This window comes from Phyllobates terribilis, unplaced genomic scaffold (assembly GCF_046119375.1).
Source record: "Phyllobates terribilis strain yellow unplaced genomic scaffold, ASM4611937v1 Scaffold_3__8_contigs__length_932513732, whole genome shotgun sequence".
NCBI classification, from domain to species: domain Eukaryota; kingdom Metazoa; phylum Chordata; class Amphibia; order Anura; family Dendrobatidae; genus Phyllobates; species Phyllobates terribilis.
The window spans coordinates 96,063,700-96,083,549 of record NW_027362763.1 but is presented as its reverse complement, the minus strand read 5'-3'; the positions used below and the strand labels follow the sequence as shown (position 1 = coordinate 96,083,549).

The 19,850-nt window shown below is 42.2% G+C and overlaps 1 protein-coding gene across 3 annotated transcripts in view; it reads right to left on the bottom strand.

Moving 5' to 3' along the window:
- The window catches only part of KLHL29 (kelch like family member 29), a 1,034,900-nt gene that overhangs the window by 715,631 nt on the left and 299,419 nt on the right, over window positions 1-19,850 (bottom strand). For 2 of the 3 annotated variants that reach the window (XM_073674052.1, XM_073674055.1), the window contains exon 3: window positions 2,559-2,647. The gene's annotated coding sequence lies outside the window, so the exon portion shown is untranslated. The remainder of the gene's footprint in view (window positions 1-2,558; window positions 2,648-19,850) is intronic. The other variant, XM_073674053.1, reaches the window with a different exon arrangement.

Here is a 19,850-nt window from a genome sequence, read left to right as displayed (position 1 = left end):
AGACGGTGCGGTGTAATTCAGGGTCTTTACTGGTAACAACGATAGACCCTCCCGGAGTACTTGCTAGTGAACGGGGCCTGGTCAGTCCTTGAGCAGATGGGATCTCCCCTGGCCAGGCGGAGTTGTAGGCCTCCCAAACTGACTGTACTCTTCTGGCTACCTTGCTAGAAGCGGATATAAGTAGCCCACGTCCCTGAGTGTACCGTGTGGTGCTCACCCGTATGGCCGGTGACTCGGGGCCTTCTAATGGCTTCCGCTCCACGATGGCGGTGCTGGTCCCACGCGTGTGACCGTGCCTTCGGGTTTCTGGGCCTGAGGACCTGAAATCTCCTGCCGGTCGGCTTCTGCTGCTGGGTAAGAGTTAGTCCCCACAGCCTCGGACGCCGGGTCCGGTAAGAAAGCTTCTCAGTCAGGGCGAGCTCTGCAGCTGCCAGCCCCTGACTCGTAGTAGTATTGCTTCTGCTGTTTCTTGTCTCTACTCTCCTTGACTGACTAACCCTGCCTCAGCCCCGGGTTTATACAGGGGAAGTTCTTCCCCTCCCAAGACTGGGCAGGAGGTGTGGCATGCACAGGATCCCTGACCAAAGGACCTCCCACCTGCTCTCAGACATAACATTACATTACTGTGGAAAACCAGACCCCTGGGGTGCCACATATGTACCTCTAGCATTGACAAAGCCTTCCTATCATGTAGGCATGTATTAATAGTAGGGGAACATCTAAAATAAAATCTAGGAAACGCTGACTTCTATTTGTACCGGACCTTATCACAACACAATGTTCGGGCTGAAATTTATTAATTGCCATGACTAGCATCTCTGATACAGGTGGTCAGCCCTACAACAAAAGGCACAGGTCAAGTTGCTCTGAGAGTCACTAACTAGGTTCCAAGAAAGCTTAAGTTCTCCGGGGGTTTACTGTCTTTTCTGTATTTCTAACTTGTGGCACTACTGTACATAGAAGTTAGATGGCCATAAAAAAAATTAAAACCGTAAGTGTCTTATGTACCCTCATGAAACTTTTATTCCTCTGTAAGGCAGAAGGTGACACAACCCTACAGTGTTCTTCCCAATGACTTGGTAGTACACAATGGTTGTAACAGATTAAAACCTCCTCTTAAAGGGTGATGGGTTTCCTCTTTATAGCCCCCATAATCGACCATATATTAATTTTTGTTCTATAGGTGTGACTGACAACTTACAACGGAGCTTAGTGATGGTCCAAAATTCCTTCTATCAGGCATATTCATGACAACGGAACATTGATTACATTAAGAAGTGGATTAAATAAAATCATAATAACCAACATAAAAAATATAGAACAGATCTGTCCAGACCATTAAAATATGCAAGCGAGGGAGAAGATAACCATTCCAAGCAACATGGATCATGACTATTACTCTCCATTACCTCTTAAGCCCCCTTACTTGTTCGACTAATGTTGGATGTACCTGCTGATATTGCCAGGTTCAGCCGACACTCTAATGTGTATTTGGAAGCCGGCCCACTGATAATTGGGGTAGACATTGTCTGACTTCAGACTACCAATAGCTTTGTTCTTCTGGAGATAAGCCACAGGCTGACAAGTCATTTGGTGGCTTTCTTAAAGAACACAGGAACCCTTGGCTGAAGGGTCATTTGGGCGAGACGATAGAGATGGCTGTCAGACGAATGATCACCAGAAGCATCGTTCGGCCGACAGTCATCAAATGTATATGGGGACCATTAGATATGAAGTTTGATCTGTGGAAAACTAGCTATACATTAGAGGGTTTGTCCAGTGAAAACAAGTTATCACCTATCCGTAGCTTTCTGATCGGTGGGGGACCGACTGCTGGGACCTGCACCAATCGGCAGAATGTGGAATTTTTATCCCCGATGGAGAACTTTTTTACCGGTTACAAAATGGAGCTGTAGGTTGGACACCCATTTGCCGCGCCATTCATTCTCTATGGGGCTAATGGAAAAAGATGAGAGCAGTGGTTGGTAGCCCCATAGACAATGAATGGAGCAGAGGTTGGGTGTTTGCACTGCCGGTCCATTCTAACAGGAATAAAGTGCCCTGTTCTGACGAATGGCACCAATCAACAAGTTATCATCTATCATCTATCCTGTTGATAGGTGATAACTTGTTTTCACTGGACAATCCCTTTAAGGTAATGTTTTTGCCATGGAGACTATAGATGGGGTAGCGGAACTGCTGAATTGCCACTACCCAAACAATGATTTCAGACTTTAGCTTCGATGTAGCCATCTTTCCTGCCACAATTTAATTGCTGTCCAGAGGCTTTCTGACACTAGCCAACACCAGACTGGTAGCCCATTTTGAGTTTTCTATGAGTCTCTTCCTCCTCGTCTGCTTGGACATCAGCGTTGTAATTACTTTACAGTATTGTGCTGATTGCCAATAAGCCTCGTAGAGACACCGGTGATTTATTTCATACGAACCCAGTCTATGCCGATAACAAAACTATGTTCTGATCAATGAAACCTTGTACGGCATTTATGTTAAAGTTTGCCATTAATCTACAGTATATTGAGTTCTTAATTGGCCCCTACCTACAGAAGTTTTCCTCTTGCACGTCAGCACAGCCAGTCCTTTGGATGTTACATTTCCTTGATACGTAGAAAAGATTCAGCTGCGGCTCCTGTCATTAGAAAGAAATGAAAGAAACGTTGAGTCAATGCATTCACGACATTCATGATGGCCGACGCCGAGATGGGAGCCCAAATGTCTCCACAATGATAATAGCTGAAACTTACGACTTACAATAAAACTTCACAGTATAAAAGGGATGTTCCCATCTCATCAACCCTTTGTCATTTGATGGTGTAAAATATAAATATTCCTCTTTGCAATGCTTTTCCATTAGAGCCATATTCCCTTGATATTTACGGCTTTCCAAACACGTGTTATCAGGTATTATAGCCACTACTGCAATCTGGCAGCGGTGCTTGTGCATGCGCCAGTTATCCTGGGCACTTGGACAGAGCAGGGGTAGTAGCTACCTGCCCAGCCATCTTGTTGTAGCTGTGAGATCTTTAACATGACTCCAGTGCATGTACAGGAACCGTTCTGTCAACCTGGTGATTGCACATTTCTGCCCATGCACCTAAGGATGGCGGCTTGTATGGTGGCACTAGGAGCATGCATGTTTAGGCCAACTTTCAGTGAAGGCAGTGTGCCCATTATCCTGGGCACTTGGACAGAGCAGGGCTAGTACATTCCTGCCCAGCTACCTTGTTGCAGTTGTGAGGTCTTTAGGATGACTCCGGGGCATGTGCATATTTATGGCTTGTATGGTGGCACTGGGAGCATGCATGTTTAGATCATCTGCTCGTTATCTCAGCGCCACAGGTCTGAACTTTCAGTCAAGACAGTGCGCCCATTCACAGATCAAGTCGGCAGAAAGTAGCCAGATAAGGGACCATGAAAAGAGGCCAATGGGAATTACCTTTTATGCCAAAAATCAAGTTGGTGATGCCTTTTTTTTACCTATTGCCACCCATATGCAGAACCCAATAATAAATAACTTATCAGGAAATTCTTAGTTAATAAGGGGCTCACATTATGGCCTTAATCAGACGTCCATTTTTTAAATGTACGAGAAAAACGGACCTATTATTCTGATCAGACTTTGATCATAGTGTGGTCCAAGTGTCATCTGTTTTTCTCATACATAGAGAAATAAAAAAAAAACGTTTCTCCACCTTCTCCTTTCTGATAGTCCCTGAAAATCGGGTCCCATGCTGGTATCATCGGAGTACTGTCTGATTTTTTAACGGAACCATTGAGTTATATTGCCGATTTTGATCCGACTCTTAGATCAAAATTGGACATGTCCCTGCGAGTGTCTATGGACCTTTAAGTCCGTAAAAAATCATGAACATGTGAATGGCCCCATAGACAAGGCGTGCTCTCTGTGAAAAACATCGATAGATGTGAATATCGAATGTCTGAATGAGCCATTGCTAAGACTGACATTTCATAGTCATTGGCCAGTTAGAAAAAAAGATTCTTGGACTGATTTGCACCTAATTTGGGGCTGTCTAAGAATAATAAAATGACATGTATGCCTGCCTTTTAAACCAAAATTTGCCTAATTTTTTTTAGCTTTTATCTTAATGAATCAGTCTAAAACATTTACAAGATTCCCAATTCCTTAAAGAAGAACTCTCATGAAAATTTTTATCCTCATGAAAATGCATTGAATTTGTATTGTGAAAAATTGGAATCCTTCATGAAAATATCATTATACAACACTGTGTATTTACAATTGCTCATTTTGACTTTCTACCCAATTAATTCTTTTTTCCATTAGGTCTATAACATCACGTGATTAAAAACTGACTAGCTGAATCCTTCTAAGCTCTATGTAGAGACAGGAGGTCAATTTTCACTGCATGAGTCATCACTGCAAAAGTCCCTGGTAGGGGGAAGAGTGAAGCAGCTGTTTCAGGAGTTGAAAAGGGGGATGACTAATGCAGGGAAAAGAGACTTCCTGTTTCTACATTGAGCAGAGAAAAGGGAACAATTAAATTGGAAGAAAGGCAAAATGAGCAATTGTAAGTACACAGTGCTGTATAATCATATTTTCATGAAGGATTCCAATTTTTCACAATACAAATTCAATGCATTTTTCACGCGGACACTTATGGCATAAACATCTCTCGACAGAATAACACAAAATGTATTTGATTCAAAGCTGTTCGTCTGACTCGTCTCGGAATATCTCAAACCAAGAGGAAGGACGCATCCGTATCACAGTGAGTCTCAAATGAGAAACTCATTGACAACCTCGGCCGCGCTACATCTGTGTTTAATCATAATTAGTCTAATTCAGTTGATGCTCAGAGCGACTGAGTGTAACATTGCAATTAAAACCATATGTAGTAATTTCCATCAAGTGAAAAAAAATTATTCAACTGAGGTCAATGGGAGTAACCAAAAAATGAAGCTCCCAAATGTCCACTTCAGTGACTATATCTTTCTAATGAATTAGTCAGTGTACTATTCTTTGGGTTTACGGCCAAAGACTTGACATAAACATTGACAAGACGCATTTCCCATAAAATAATGTGATTTTTCCTAGCTCACACACAGATGTTATTACATAGCCGTACAATGAGACAAGGGAGAGTTGGCCAACCACGTCCCGTTGCTTGACAGAAGAGAAGTTATGTGGCGCGCACATTCATACTGTAATAATATACAATAACACAACTCAGCGAGACACCAAGAAAAGAGGGCGGCCACATCAATGAAAAATAGGTCACTTGTTCTGCCGCCGCTCCGACTTCACTATATTCCTTAGCAACTGACAGGCCATTGTATGTAATAAGGTTCTGCAGCCGAATATCAGAGTTTATATTGTGAGACATCAAAATGTTAGGAAATATAAAGTGAAAATCTACCACTGTAACAAAATTACTTAAAAGAATGTGGACACCTTCACGGGCATTTTTTTCTTTACTTAAAAGCAGTTGGTTTTTTTTGCTAACAATCATTTTTGCTATTTGGTTTTATTAAAAAATGTTGGATCGTTTGCCTTCTGCATCCTTTACTTTCCACTGTCTTTTGCGGTCTGCAGAATGAGATAACTGGGAATCAGTCAGTATGAAATAAGTTTATAACTCTTATTTTTAAGGGGTTATGTGGGACTTATTTTGTTTTTCTATGTGTTTAAGCACTTTTAGGCAGGTAGTTGCTAACCACCCGCCTGTTCTGCCGAAAGACAATCTCTCCCGACTCAGGGCGGTAATGGACTGCTCCTTCTCTTCCCCTCTGTTCTATTGATGAGGAGTCTCTGCTGATGTCATGTTGATTGATATTCTGCTCAGACTAATGCAGTAGGAAGTCGGCTGTCAATCAACACGATGTCGGCACACACCCTGTCGAAAGAGCAGAGCAGAAGAGAAGGAGCTGCTCTGTCAACGTGACATTACAGGATGCTCTGAGTCGGGAGAGATTGTCGCACGGCAGAACAGGCAGGTTAACTGTGTGTTGCGACTTCATTGGCAATACCTATGAAATTGGGACTGTGTTGCATTGCTATATCTCATTTCTGTAAGTGCATTTTTATTTTGAGGTTTATTACATTTTGTTGCAATATTACATGGATAATATGTGCCACTACTGCACTGATAGGACAATATATACTACTATATTTTTAACAAAACAGCACTATTAATGTGAAAAACTTTACATTTTTTAATGTATTGAAAATTATGTGGATTTGTATTGCATTTTGCTTAACTGCAATATTGTGGTACTAATACATTGACTATACATTTTTATTATAGTGTTGCAGTACAACAAAACCACTGTTATATTGTCATTATGTGATATTACTAATTAGCATAAGAACATTCATACTACGTGATTACGCTACGTAGGCAAAGGTAAAGCATATTAATACTTTATGGTACTACTACATTAGCAATAAAACATTTGGACTGTGTGATACTATTATATAGGCACTAGTATATTATCTCTATGTGGCACTACTAAATTAGCAATAAGACATTGGGACCATGTGACACTACAATACACTGGTATATTATCACTATGTGATACTTCTAGATGAGCAATAAAATGTTCGAACCCATTTGACACTACTAAATCGGCACAGGCACACTATCATTATGTGGCACTACTTACTACGTTAGCAACGAAACATTCGGACTGTGTTACACTACTATATCAGCACCCCATGAGTCCTTCATATATTTGACTCCTGTAGGGATTCACGCATTTATGTAGGCATTAGGTAGCTTTCACAAACGCAATGAGTTTTGGCCCAAACAGGCGCAGTTTTATTGCTTTCATAAAATTCCAAGGGATTCAAAACAAAAACAGCCTCTTCTGGGCACAAAGGTATCACAGCAAAAAAACCTGTTCATTTAGCAGGCACATATGTCAGTGAGGGCTCATCCATACCGATTACAGTCCTTTCTCCCATAGCAAACTATATAAACAGAGGAGGCACAATCAAACCAGTCTCGGTATCACCTTCAGCCTGAGCTCCAACACCTTCCAGTGCCAAACAGAAGTATTCAACTCCGGGCACAGTTCACACTGAACAGGCTGCAGCTCCCACACAGTTCTCTGCCGCTCCAACACACAGACTGATCAGCTTTCCTAGCTAACCCATGCAGTCTCCATTAAGATAGATGAAAGAAGAAGAAAGGTCCCAGCACTCATGTGTAGAATAAATCGTGTTTAATCCAACACACACATGGAAATCCAATTAGACGCTTCAGGCCTTCCCAGGCTTTTGTCAATAGCGTGAGTGCTGGGACCTTTTTTCTTCTTCTTTCATTGTATTGACCAGAGCTGTGGAGTCAGTAAGCCAAACCTCCGACTCCTCAATTTCCCTGACTTCCAACTCCGACTCCAACTCCACGACTTCGACTCCACAGCCCGGCCTCACTACTGAGCATGTACATAAAGTGCAGCATAGATTCATCTCCACTAAAAGCCTAGAGCCTTAAATCAGGAACAGAACAGACATTTATAGGACGTTTCATAACTTTCCCAAATTCTAATGAAAACATTTACAGCACATCCTGCACTGAACTACTGAACCCAATTTATTATATATTTTAGGAGTCGAAGTCGGTTCATTTTATACCGACTCCACCAGAATGGACACCAACTCCGACTCCACATCCACAGCCCTGGAATGGACCTCAACGAGCACCACTGCATGCTGAGTGCCTACTATTGATGAGCGAGCATGCTCGTTACTAGAGATTTACGAGCATGTTTGGATGTATTCCGAGTATCTTCAGCGTGCTCGGGTGTTATGTTTCAGTCACTTTGTGTGCATGATTTGAGACTGTTTGACAGCTTTAATACATGTGAGGAATACCTGTTTCTTAGGCATTCCTCACATGTATTAAAGTTGTCAAACAGTCGCAAATCATGCGCACGGAGTGACTGAAACATAACACCCGAGCATGCTGAAGATACTCGGTGAGCATCCGAGCATGCTCGCCGAAAGGGTTAACAGAACAGACTCGCTCATCACTAGTGCCTACCTATCCTTCCACTATTGATCCATTCAGAGAAAGACCGTGGCATGTCTCTCTCCCAGCAACAGCTCACATTTTGGCTGGTCACTCACCAGCAGCACAGTTGACTCTGTTCCATCCAGCAGACTGACACACCTCGTAACCACAGGCCCTGGTTCTAGTAAAAAGCTAGGCAGGTGCATCTAATCAGATCCTGCAGTGCTAGGATTTAACCCTGTCCTACTTGGCTTTGCTACACTCCGTATTAAAAAAGTTTCCCAAAAATATTTTTTTCCACTTTCCAACTATGTATCGACAGTGGAAGCTTTGTTGTTTCAGCTTCTTGTCAGTAATCCAGCTGATGGACACCAAGTCAGACTCTTCTAATGGATGATTGATTACGTGGAGCCATACCGCGTTCAACACATTTCTAAAGTTGTTAATTCTCTCTACCCTTATTAGTCAAATTATGGAGTGTCAGATACCCATTGACTGTTCTCGAAGCACAAACAAAATTGGAAACAGTGATTTTTTTTTTTAGAACTGTTTAAACTTACCATAAAATTAAACTGATAGAAATTAAGGAAAAAAAACCACATTAAACTAAAGAAAATGCTGTAACATCAATGTGAGCCTGGAATGAGCGCTAATGAACATACTGCAGGAGTGAAAGTGCTGATAAGGGACACACTTTCGGAGCCGTTCAGAATCTGTTTGAAAATGGACACCCATAAAATCTACTGGCGTCATGTCAGAATCCTTAAGCGGCACAAATCGGCTGCCAAAAAATGAGTTGCTGAACAGAGACATCTCGATAGCAAAGCCGAGTAGATATAAAAGGAAAGCAATGCTTTCTTCTGAAAGGAGGGTTTGGATATACGAGTGCTTGGATGGTCTTGGGTGGCATCTCGTTGACACCATGTTACAAATCAGGCCTGTATATAAACTTGGGGCCTGATTCATTATTGCATTTGCGTGTTTTTTGTTGTTGCATTTTTGAGGGGGAAAGAAGGGTTTGCAAGTTCTCCTAACCACCATATGCCCTTTAGATGTTCTTCTAAGTGTCAATATTGAGAAGCCTCCCCAGTCTTTAAATAATTAAATCTGTAAGTAAAGGGGAAAGAGGGGGATGGAGCTGCAATCTTTCCACATTGGTCTGAATGCTGAAAGAGAGGAGAAAGAGCTGAAATAGGGAGATATCTAGAGTTGAGTATAAAGATTTGCCGAGCCTTGGTCCAACGGCCATCTCAGTAGAACCTCCTCCTTCTTGCTGGCATTCCTGATGCCTCATCAGATTAGTAGACGTGTTTCTTTTGTCATGATGCATAGACGACATATATTCAGGCTAACTAATCAAATGAGGAGCTGGAGTTGCCAGCAGTAAGAAGGAAGATCCAGCGGCCAAAGACTACTGATGTGGCTGGAAAATTGGGGACCAGGGGATCATTTTGCTTAAAGGGGTATTTCTACGAGATCCTACCCCAATATGTAGTAGGTGTAATAATAATAATAATAATAGCAAATACCTACAATTAGAAGTAGTATGTATTAGAGTTCTTCTGATTCGCTATGTTGCTTACCCCATGTGCAGGGCATTGTAGTAGATTAGGTATCTATGGTTATGACCACTAACAACTAACTAACTGTAACCATGAATATCTAAGCATTTATCTAAGCAAAAGTTTGGAGAGGTGGCTCAAGCTGAAGATAGGCTCAATAGAAAGTCTAGAACTCCATTTTAGTGGTGTTGTGCTATAAAGAAAGTATATCAAATATCTAAAGGATAGTCTATATAGCTTACCCCAATGTCCTGTACATGGGGTAAGCGTCATAGATAATCCATAAAACTATACTACATTTCTAATTGGAGATATTTGCTAATATTATAATATCTACTATGTATTGGGATATGATCTTAGATATGGGAATACTTATTTATTTTACTCACTTATATAGTGCCATTAATTCTGCAGCACTTTACATACATTATCAACACTGTCCCCATTGGGGCTCACAATCTAGATTCCCCTATCATTATGTCTTTGGAGTGTGGGAAGAAAGTGGAGAACCTGGAGGAAACCCACGCAAACACGGGGAGAACATACAAACTCCTTGTAGATGTTGTCCTTGGTGGGATTTGAACCCAGGACCCCAACGCTGCAAGGCTGCAGTGCTAACCACTGAGCCACCGTACTGCCCCTTTAACTTTAGAGCTATCTAACTGGTAGAGAAGATTTCATATCACGCTCAGATAAACTTGCAGCCAATCGCAATAAAGTCTTAATTAAAAAAAAATGTGGTGATAATTTCATAGTATTCTTCCTATATAGCAGCGGGAAAAGATGTCTGCATGTTAAGTTCTGGATTAATTAACATAGCAGCCAGACAATACAACCTGTAAGAACGCTTTAAGTTTTCCGCTCATAAAACTTTATAATTATTGCTTCAGGTCGCCTTTTAATAAACAGACCTTATTCCACACTTAGCAATTAAAAGTTCTACGTCTGGCTCGCGCTCTCTGCGAACGGGATGACTAAATATCCCAGCTGCGGCTTTCTATTTCTGGCTCCCAGATTGAACTAAGTAGGCAAGCAATTTCTGCTCTGTGAACTAGCAGCTGAAAGCACAATTATGCATCAGGCTTGTTATATGGCAGGACTCTGCGACTCCCATAATGAATGACGACGGAGCTTCTCACGCTGCACATCTGTCTCTACGCTGGAGAACACAATCCACTATTTCTGTTACTGATCGCTGGTGCCATCCTCATGGGAAATCCATGTAGGACTCCAACATAAACAATCATTTTTAATCTAATGTGACAAATCTAGGCAGCTCGTTGACTATATTGAGAATATATGATATGTCCTTGAAAAATCCTGCACAAAGATATCAGAAGTGCTTATCATGACATGGTCGTTGGGTGACTATGGACCAGAGAGCTTGTCCCTTGGGTGTCTCTTACAAGAACATCTGTCTTGGCAAGGGTATTTCGATATAGGGATGCACGGAGCAGGTTTTTCTGTGTCGAAGATGTTAAAGGTAAGTGTCTTCTACCACAAGGTACATTATTTTATTTAACGGCCTTCGTCTCGATCTCGAGTCATGATGACTTGATGAAGGAACGCTCTGTAGGAAGATTGATCTTGTGAAAGCCTAGAGAAGTCCACCACGGTCTCCTCCACCGCTATTTTGATTGTATCAAGCCATCGGGTTGCTTGTCTTCCCCTTCACCTTGTTTCCTCTATTCTCCCCAAGATGGTACTTAGGGAACTATGAGGCAGGAATATGACTAGAGGAGATGATGGAGCAAGTTGCTAGGGTGATGAGTATTAAGGGTGACACCTACAAGTCATTTTGCGTTGGTCAGATGTAAGGACTAGGGCAAGCTTTAGGTAGAGCATACTGGCAAGTTCTACGGCAGTGGTCCCCAACCTTTCTTACCTTGAGCGCCACGTTCATCTCAGAGATAGTTGTGAGTCACATCCAGTCCCCTCCTCTCCCAATAGTGACCCCCGAAGTCCCTATCAGCAGTAGAATGACAGCCAAAGCTTCAATATTTGCTCCTCATCGTAGGGTTACTCACAAAAGTCACCAAATGGAGACCTGCTCCTTATAACTGTTTGCTGGACCTAGTGCTAATGTACAGAGCTAGCAAACAGCTGTGAGCCACACATCATGGTCTCGTGACCCACATGTGGCTCCTGAGCCATGGGTTGGGGATCCATGTTCTACGGTTTCAGTAAAGGGACCAAGAAGTCATTCTGCTTTAGCTAGGGTGTTTAGATGTAGGGCAGCACAAAACTAGCCCTTAGTGTCAGAAATAAATTATCTTATATGATATGGTGGTTAGGTACCCTTAACCATGATCGCAGATAAAGGGGCATTGGTGGAGCATCTACCCTGGATGCCAAGGTTGAAAGACTGGAAGAAACTGTAGGGAATCAGAGCGCACCAGACCGTAGGGCGATACCCTTGACATTTATATTGATATAAAGTGTACAGCTGTTTTTTTTACACTTGAAAAAGACTCAAGTCTGGCATCGAAACGCGTTGTGGAATAAATAAACGCTTATTATATTTCTGGATCAAAGATTTTTATTTCGGTAGTGCAGCCTAAAACCGTGATTTGTCTCTTCTTGTCAAAGGAGAAGGGTTGCTATCTAGCAGAATATAATGAAACAAAGTTCAAAGGAGCTGGTCCTCCGACTCCAAGATGTAAGAAGTAAATGATTTCCTAAGATATGGTGCTTTGGTAAATAAGGCAGGGCTCTTGCCAAGGTAGGCCATTCGGGCACGCCCCTTGGGTTCTGGGTGCCACTTATCCCTGGACAAGATACTTAGATGTAAGACTAGAGGGTCAAACTAAACTTTTTCCCACGGAGTAGAAAAGTTCAGCTATGGCCATCTGTCAGATGAATCTAGGTCTTATTTAAAAACTTTACATTTATTGTCTACTTTTTGCATAGGTTGTTGTCTTTGGGACATTATTATGACCCCCACAGAATAACTTATAGAAATAACCTGGAAATCTTAACTAGTGATACAGTTCTGCGCTGCTGGAGAGGCTGAGCCCTGAACGCCTACTGAGTAAATGGAGGAGCTGTAATTAGCAGACTGAATGTAACATTGTCTCTGCAGATCGCACATGCAGTGGTAATTAATATGCAATAAATTGTAACAAACTACTACAGGTTTATTGTGGCAAACCAGTCATTGCCAAATGCACATCAAAGCGCCATTACTGCGTGTAATTACTGCAGCGCTCGTTTACAGCACTTCGTTATGCCATATTCAGCAGAAACTAGCTAGTGCTAACGGGAGTTTCCTAGGAGTTACAGGGTTCAGCTCATATAAAAAATCCCATAATGCTATTACCGCACTTTTAAGCTAATTTGCACTACTTTGCACTATTTCATTATTTTTCCATTTTTTCCACTACTTTCTGTCCTCTTCAGCACCACTTCTAACCTGAATCACATTGCGCAGGCTGTTACGCAGTATCATACCATCCATTTCTCTAAATTTCTGCATGCAACTCCATAAACACATTTCACATTTTCTATATATGTTTGACTCTCCTTTGTGCCATTGTCAACAACACCATCAGTCAATCTCCTTCCCTCTCTAGTACCTGTATATATAAACCCAATAATTTCCTTACTCATTCTACTTCCCCCCTCTGGCAGCCACACATGTAAACCAAAGTAAGTTTTCAATCTCCTTCTTCCTCTTGTAGCTGTATATATAAAATCAGAAATTTCCTTATTCACGCTACTTCCCCCTCTGGCAGCCATACAATTTAAACCACAGTAAGTTCGCAATGTCCTTCTTCCTCTTGTAGCTGTATATATAAAATCAGTAATTTAGTTATTCGGTCTACTTCCACCTCCAGCAGCCACACATATAAACCAACGTTTGTTCTCAATCTCCTTCCCGATCTTGTAGCTGTATATATAAAACCAATAATTTCCTTACTTGCTCTACTTCCCCCTCTGGCAGCAACACATATAAACCAAAGTAAATTCTCAATCTCCTTCCCGATCTTGTAGCTGTATATATAAAACCAATAATTTCCTTACTCACTCTACTTCCCCCTCTGGCAGCCACACATATACACCAAAGTTTGTTCTCAATCTCCTTCCCAATCTTGTAGCTGTATATATAAAACCAGTAATTTCCTTACTCGCTCTACTTCCCCCTCTGGCAGCCACACATATAAACCAAAGTTTGTTCTCAATCTCCTTCCCAATCTTGTAGCTGTATACAGTGCTGGCCAAAAGTATTGGCACCACTGCAATTCTGTCGGATAATACTCAGTTTTTTTCTGAAAATGATTGCAATCACAAATTCTTTGGTATTATTCTCTTCATTTAATTTGTCTTCAATGAAAAAAACACAAAAAGAATTAATTGTCCTAAAGCCAAATTGGATATAATTCCACACCAAACCTAAAAAAGGGGGTGGACAAAAGTATTGGCACCCTTTGAAAAATCATGTGATGCTTCTCTAATTCGTGTAATTATCAGCACCTGTAACTTACCTGTGGCACCTAACAGGTGTTAGCAATAACTAAATCACACTTGCAGCCAGTTAACATGGATTAAAGTTGACTCAACCTCTGTCCTGTGTCCTTGTGTGTACCACATTGAGCATGGAGAAAAGAAAGAAGACCAAAGAACTGTCTGAGGACTTGAGAAACCAAATTGTGAGGAAGCATGAGCAATCTCAAGGCTACAAGTCCATCTCCAAAGACCTGAATGTTCCTGTGTCTTCCGTGCGCAGTGTCATCAAGAAGTTTAAAGCTCATGGCACTGTGGCTAACCTCCCTAGATGAGGACGGAAAAGAAAAATTGACGAGAGATTTCAACGCAAGATTGTGCGGATGGTAGATAATGAACCTCGACTAACATCCAAACAAGTTCAAGCTGCCCTGCAGTCCGAGGGTACAACAGTGTCAACCCGTACTATCCGTCGGCGTCTGAATGAAAAGGGACTGTATGGTAGGTTACCCAGGAAGACCCCACTTCTTACCCCGAGACATAAAAAAGCCAGGCTGGAGTTTGCCAAAACTTACCTGAGAAAGCCTAAAACGTTTTGGAAGAATGTTCTCTGGTCAGATGAGACAAAAGTAGAGCTTTTTGGGAAAAAGCATCAACATAGAGTGTACAGGAAAAAAAAAGAGGCATTCAAAGAAAAGAACACGGTCCCTACAGTCAAACATGGCGGAGGTTCCCTGATGTTTGGGGTTGCTTTGCTGCCTCTGGCTTGACCGTGTGCATGGCATTATGAAGTCTGAAGACTACCAACAAATTTTGCAGCATAATGTAGGGCCCAGTGTGAGAAAGCTGGGTCTCCCTCAGAGGTCATGGGTCTTCCAGCAGGACAATGACTCAAAACACACTTCCAAAAGCACTATAAAATGGTTTGAGAGAAAGCACTGGAGACTTCTAAGGTGGCCAGCAATGAGTCCAGACCAGAATCCCATAGAACACCTGTGGAGAGAGCTCAAAATGGCAGTTTGGAGAAGGCACCCTTCAAATATCAGGGACCTGGAGCAGTTTGCCAAAGAAGAATGGTCTACAATTCCAGCAGAGCATTGTAAGAAACTCATTGATGGTTACCGGAAGCGGTTGTTCGCGGTTATTTTGGCTAAAGGTTGTGCAACCAAGTATTAGGCTGAGGGTGCCAATACTTTTGTCCGGCCCTTTTTTGGAGTTTTGTGTGAAATGATCAATGATTTGATTTTTGCTTCATTCTCTTTTGTGTTTTTTCCTTGCAAGCAAATTAAATGAAGAGAATAAGACCAAAGAATTTGTGATTGCAATCATTTTCAGGAAGAAACTGAGTATTATCTGACAGAATTGCAGGGGTGCCAATACTTTTGGCCAGCACTACTCGCTCTACTTCCCCCTCTGGCAGCCACACATATAAACCAAAGTTTGTTCTCAATCTCCTTCCAATCTTGTAGCTGTATATATAAAACCAGTAATTTCCTTACTCAGTCTACTTCCCCCTCTGGCAGCCACACATATAAAAAAGTTCTCAGTCTTCTTTTTCCTTTTGGAACAGTTAATATCATCCACTGTAAGTTTTCTAGTCACTCTCTCCCCCCCTCAGGTAGCCATAAGTCCCCAGTCAGTCTCCTTTGCCCCTTTTGCAGCAGTAATCAGACTACACTGTTTTTTTTGTAGTCTGTAACCATGGAGATGCATTAATCTGTGCAGAAGCTGTACACACAAAACCGAGATTTTCAAGATTATTTTATTATAGTTGTTAATTTTTATTTTAGATGCATCTAGGCAGTAAAAAAAAGGGTTAGAAAAGCACATATACCCACTAGTGTATATGAACACTGTATTATTGAATATTAACTCCAATTTCCAGGGTCTATGTTCTGAGCACTGAGTGTCAGATCCCCAGACTGACTAGTTACAGCTCGGAGTATTATACTGGCGCTGAATCACTTATTAAATCTGATTTTTGCTCTGGGATTGTGAATTTCCAATTTGTGATTGCAAGTTGTCTTCCGGGGAATTGCATTGCTCTTTGGTCATCATCAACTTAATAAAATCATGTTAGAGAAATATTTGCAGACACATGTAAATTGCATCTCAGTCTCTGATTAAATTGCTTTTAATATTATTTTCTTTACTTCCTATCCTCCCCCCCCCCACCTCCCCGGACTCCCACCCTCCATTAAACGGCATGTCAACATGCGTCAGCCTCAGCGCACAGTCCCCCATTGTTTGACCGGTTCACGGTGACAGGGCTTGTTCATTAAGGCTGTCAACACACATTATAAATGGGTTTGTGCTGATTGGCAATTAAATAACATGCAAATGAACGCTCTTGAAATTTTCATAAATGAAAGCAGATGTAGCTGAGCCAAGGTTGTCATTTAGCAAAGTTTCTGCATATAGGGATACAAAAGGGTGGGAGGTAAAATGGGGGATGCATAGCCAGCAAGTCAAGATCGAATGGTAAAATTGCCAAGGATACACCCACCAAACACCAAAAGGAGTGGCAAAAGTTTGTAGAGATGGTGCAAGCTGAAGATGGACTCAATAGAAAGTGTAGACACCCATTTTAGAGGTGCTGTCCTATAAAGAAGATATGTCAGATATTTAAAGGATAGGCTACATAGTTTACCCCAATGCCCTGCACAAGGGGTAAGAGACATAGCTAATCCAAAGAACTTTACTAGATTTCTAAATGGAGGTATTTGCTAATAGGATAGGCTATGTATAAACTCTGGTGATTTGACATCTGGGACCCCATCTAGAGCTTGAGAATAGGAGTGCCAAAGTCCTGTGTTTGAAAAGGAGCGTTAGTGAGCATGTGCGACCGCTGCTCAGCTCAATGTCTACAGGCGTGAATGGAGCAGTGGTCGCACGTGCTCACTACCACTTCATTCATATGGAATTTTAGGTTCTCTGTTGTCGGGATTGGTGGGGGGTGATCATGCATTTATCATGTGGTGATAAATGTTGTGTTTGCCTTTGCTTAACTGAGAGTTTCTGCCCCATTGTTTCAGTGCAAGCACCTGGTCCTCCAATGATCACACCATTAAATTTGTGATTTTTGTAGCTGTATATGTAAATGAATTAATGCAACTTTCCAAAATATCTAGTAATGTGGCATCTTCATCTGGCAACTTGTAGCCCTCTTAATGTGTGTAGCTGGAAAACTCTTATGTCTCCCCTCAAAAAATCTGTCTTCGGCAAAAAAGATATTAGAGGTTGGGGATGTAGCTACAGTATCTATCCCTTAGTGTGTTGGTGAGACTCATGCTCAGTTAGGGGAGGGAGGGGAAGCATCATTTAGGAGAAATCTGATTGGCACTATGAAAAACCCACCTACTCAGCAAGCATGCAGCCAGAACCAAAATAATTGAATCCTAAGGATAGGTTATCACAAGAGATGAGCGGATAGATTCTCGGGACTCCGGTCCAGGTCAGTAGCACTTAGCGGCTAGACGAGAGGCCCGCGAATCTCTTACCTTCCGGTGTCCTTGGCGCGGCTTTTGATTAGCCAGGATTGGTGCTAATTCATCTGTGCATCACATTGAGCAGATGATATTGCACCATCCCTGAAGACAGAAAGGCGGCGGCGGGGACGCTGGAAGGTAAGAGATTTACCGGCCTCTCGTCTAGCCACCAAGTGTAACTGACCTGGATCGGAGTCCTGCGATTTGATCCGCTCATCTGATTTGTCAGGGATGGCGCAATCAGGGCTGTGGAGTCGGTAAGCCAAACCTCCGACTCCTCAATTACCCTGACTTCCGACTCCAACTTCCGACTCCGTCTCCACAGCCCTGCCTCAATACTGAGCACGTACATAAAGTGCAGAAAAGATTCATCACAACTAAAAGCCGAGATCCTTAGATCAGGAACAGAACAGACATTTATAGGACATTTCATAACTTTCCCAAATTCTTCTGAAAAAAATTACAGCACATCCTGCACTGAACTACTGAGCCCAATTTATTATATATTTTAGGAGTCGGAGTTGGTCCATTTTATACCGACTCCGCCAAAATGCACACCAAATCCACGACTCCGACTCCACAGCCTTGGGCGCAACGTCATCTGTGTGCGCCGGGGATGCTGGAAGGTAAGAGATTCGTAGACCTCTCGTCTAGCTGCCAGGTGCCAATAACCTGGACATAGTCACACGAATCGATCCGCTCATCTCTAATTATCACCATTACAAATCCCAAACAACCCCTTTAAGAAATTAATCAGTGCAAAATTTAGGATCTAAAATCCATATGGTGCTATAGTTAGAGAGTGAGTCTAAGTCAACCAGACCTCTGCCCTTTAATTACCACTACACGAGCCTTTTATTTCACTAATAAATCCCCCCGGGGTTGGTGTATTGGGGATGGACAGTGATATAGTAGGGTTCAGCCAGGCATTGAATTGAATTTTTGTGTATGGGATGACACGACGGCCTGCATTTCCTTCACCCCCACCATATATACATACATCATAAATCACCTATCATATAAACCACTGCACATGGCGCAGTCGAATGCGAGGATGGAGGCATCGCCATATGTTTGTTTTTTTTAAAGACACATCCTCGTTATTCATTTGTGCTAAATGAGCAATGCAGAGAAAATGAAGTAAAATAGACAATTAATGACACGTAGCCAAGATCCATTAATGTAACGGAGCAAGCCTTAAATGAGATGTTCTCTCTGTTCCAGTCTTCCCATTACGCTATTAAAGGCTAACGCTACCCGCTAATTTCTTATCACCCCCACAAGATATCAAAATAAATGTAAAACTAACACAGAGAATATAGCAAATATGCAAAAAAGAACAGTATAGAAACCAATATAAAGCATCTGACGCTCACACAGTACAGGCTGATTATAAAGTAGTGCTTACAAGAGATTTTTTTAATTTCATGGTCATATTTGTTTCCTTGAACTGAGAATGACATGGCGGGTTAAAGAGGTTGCGCTTCCTATTACGAGCTTGCAGCTTCCCTCCAGTGATCACAGGTGATCGCCGAGGTTTCAGCTGCTAGATCAGGGATCCCCAACCTGTGACTCGGGAGCTGTCTGAGAAATTAGGGTAAATTAGCACCAGATGTAGTAAATAGCTGCCAGATGGTGACTTTTGTGAGTAGCCATACAAAAGAACATATATTGGCCTTGCGGTTGGGGAGATAAATTAATTAAAGGGGTTGTCCAGGCTTCAGCTGAAGTTTGCACTCACACTGCAAACTATCAGGATTCTCCGGTGCCGTCTCCGAGAGTTGGTGGGCACGTGACAGCTAGTATGGGATTTGCATATATGCGGTCACGTGCTTACTAGACGATCAATGCAAGTGTATTGAGTGAGACTGGACACGTCTAGTCGGAATGTGGCCGGAAGTATGCAAATGGCATACTTGCGGTCACAAGGCTGCCCACTCCCAGCACTGAAGAATCCTAACAGCGCTCACGCATGCACTGTGAGGATTCCTAATTCTGCCGTCACATAGAGTAACTGTAGACTTGAGCCCAAAACTTGGACAACCCCTTTAAGTGCTAATCTGAATGCGATAGCATAGTAGAATAGCTCGACGCAACCCCTGGATGCAAGTAGGCTGTCTTCGTGTGGGAAGCTTTGTCTGGGTGCCCTTACGGTAAGAGAGGCGGCAGCTGGATATAGAAACATAGAAGGGTTGAGTTGGAAGGGACCTCCAGGGTCATCTGGTCCAACCCCCTGCTCAATGCAGGATTCACTAAACTATCTCAGACAAATGTCTGTCCAGCCTCTATTTGAAGACTTCCATTGAAGGAGAACTCACCACCTCTCGTGACAGCCTGTTCCACTC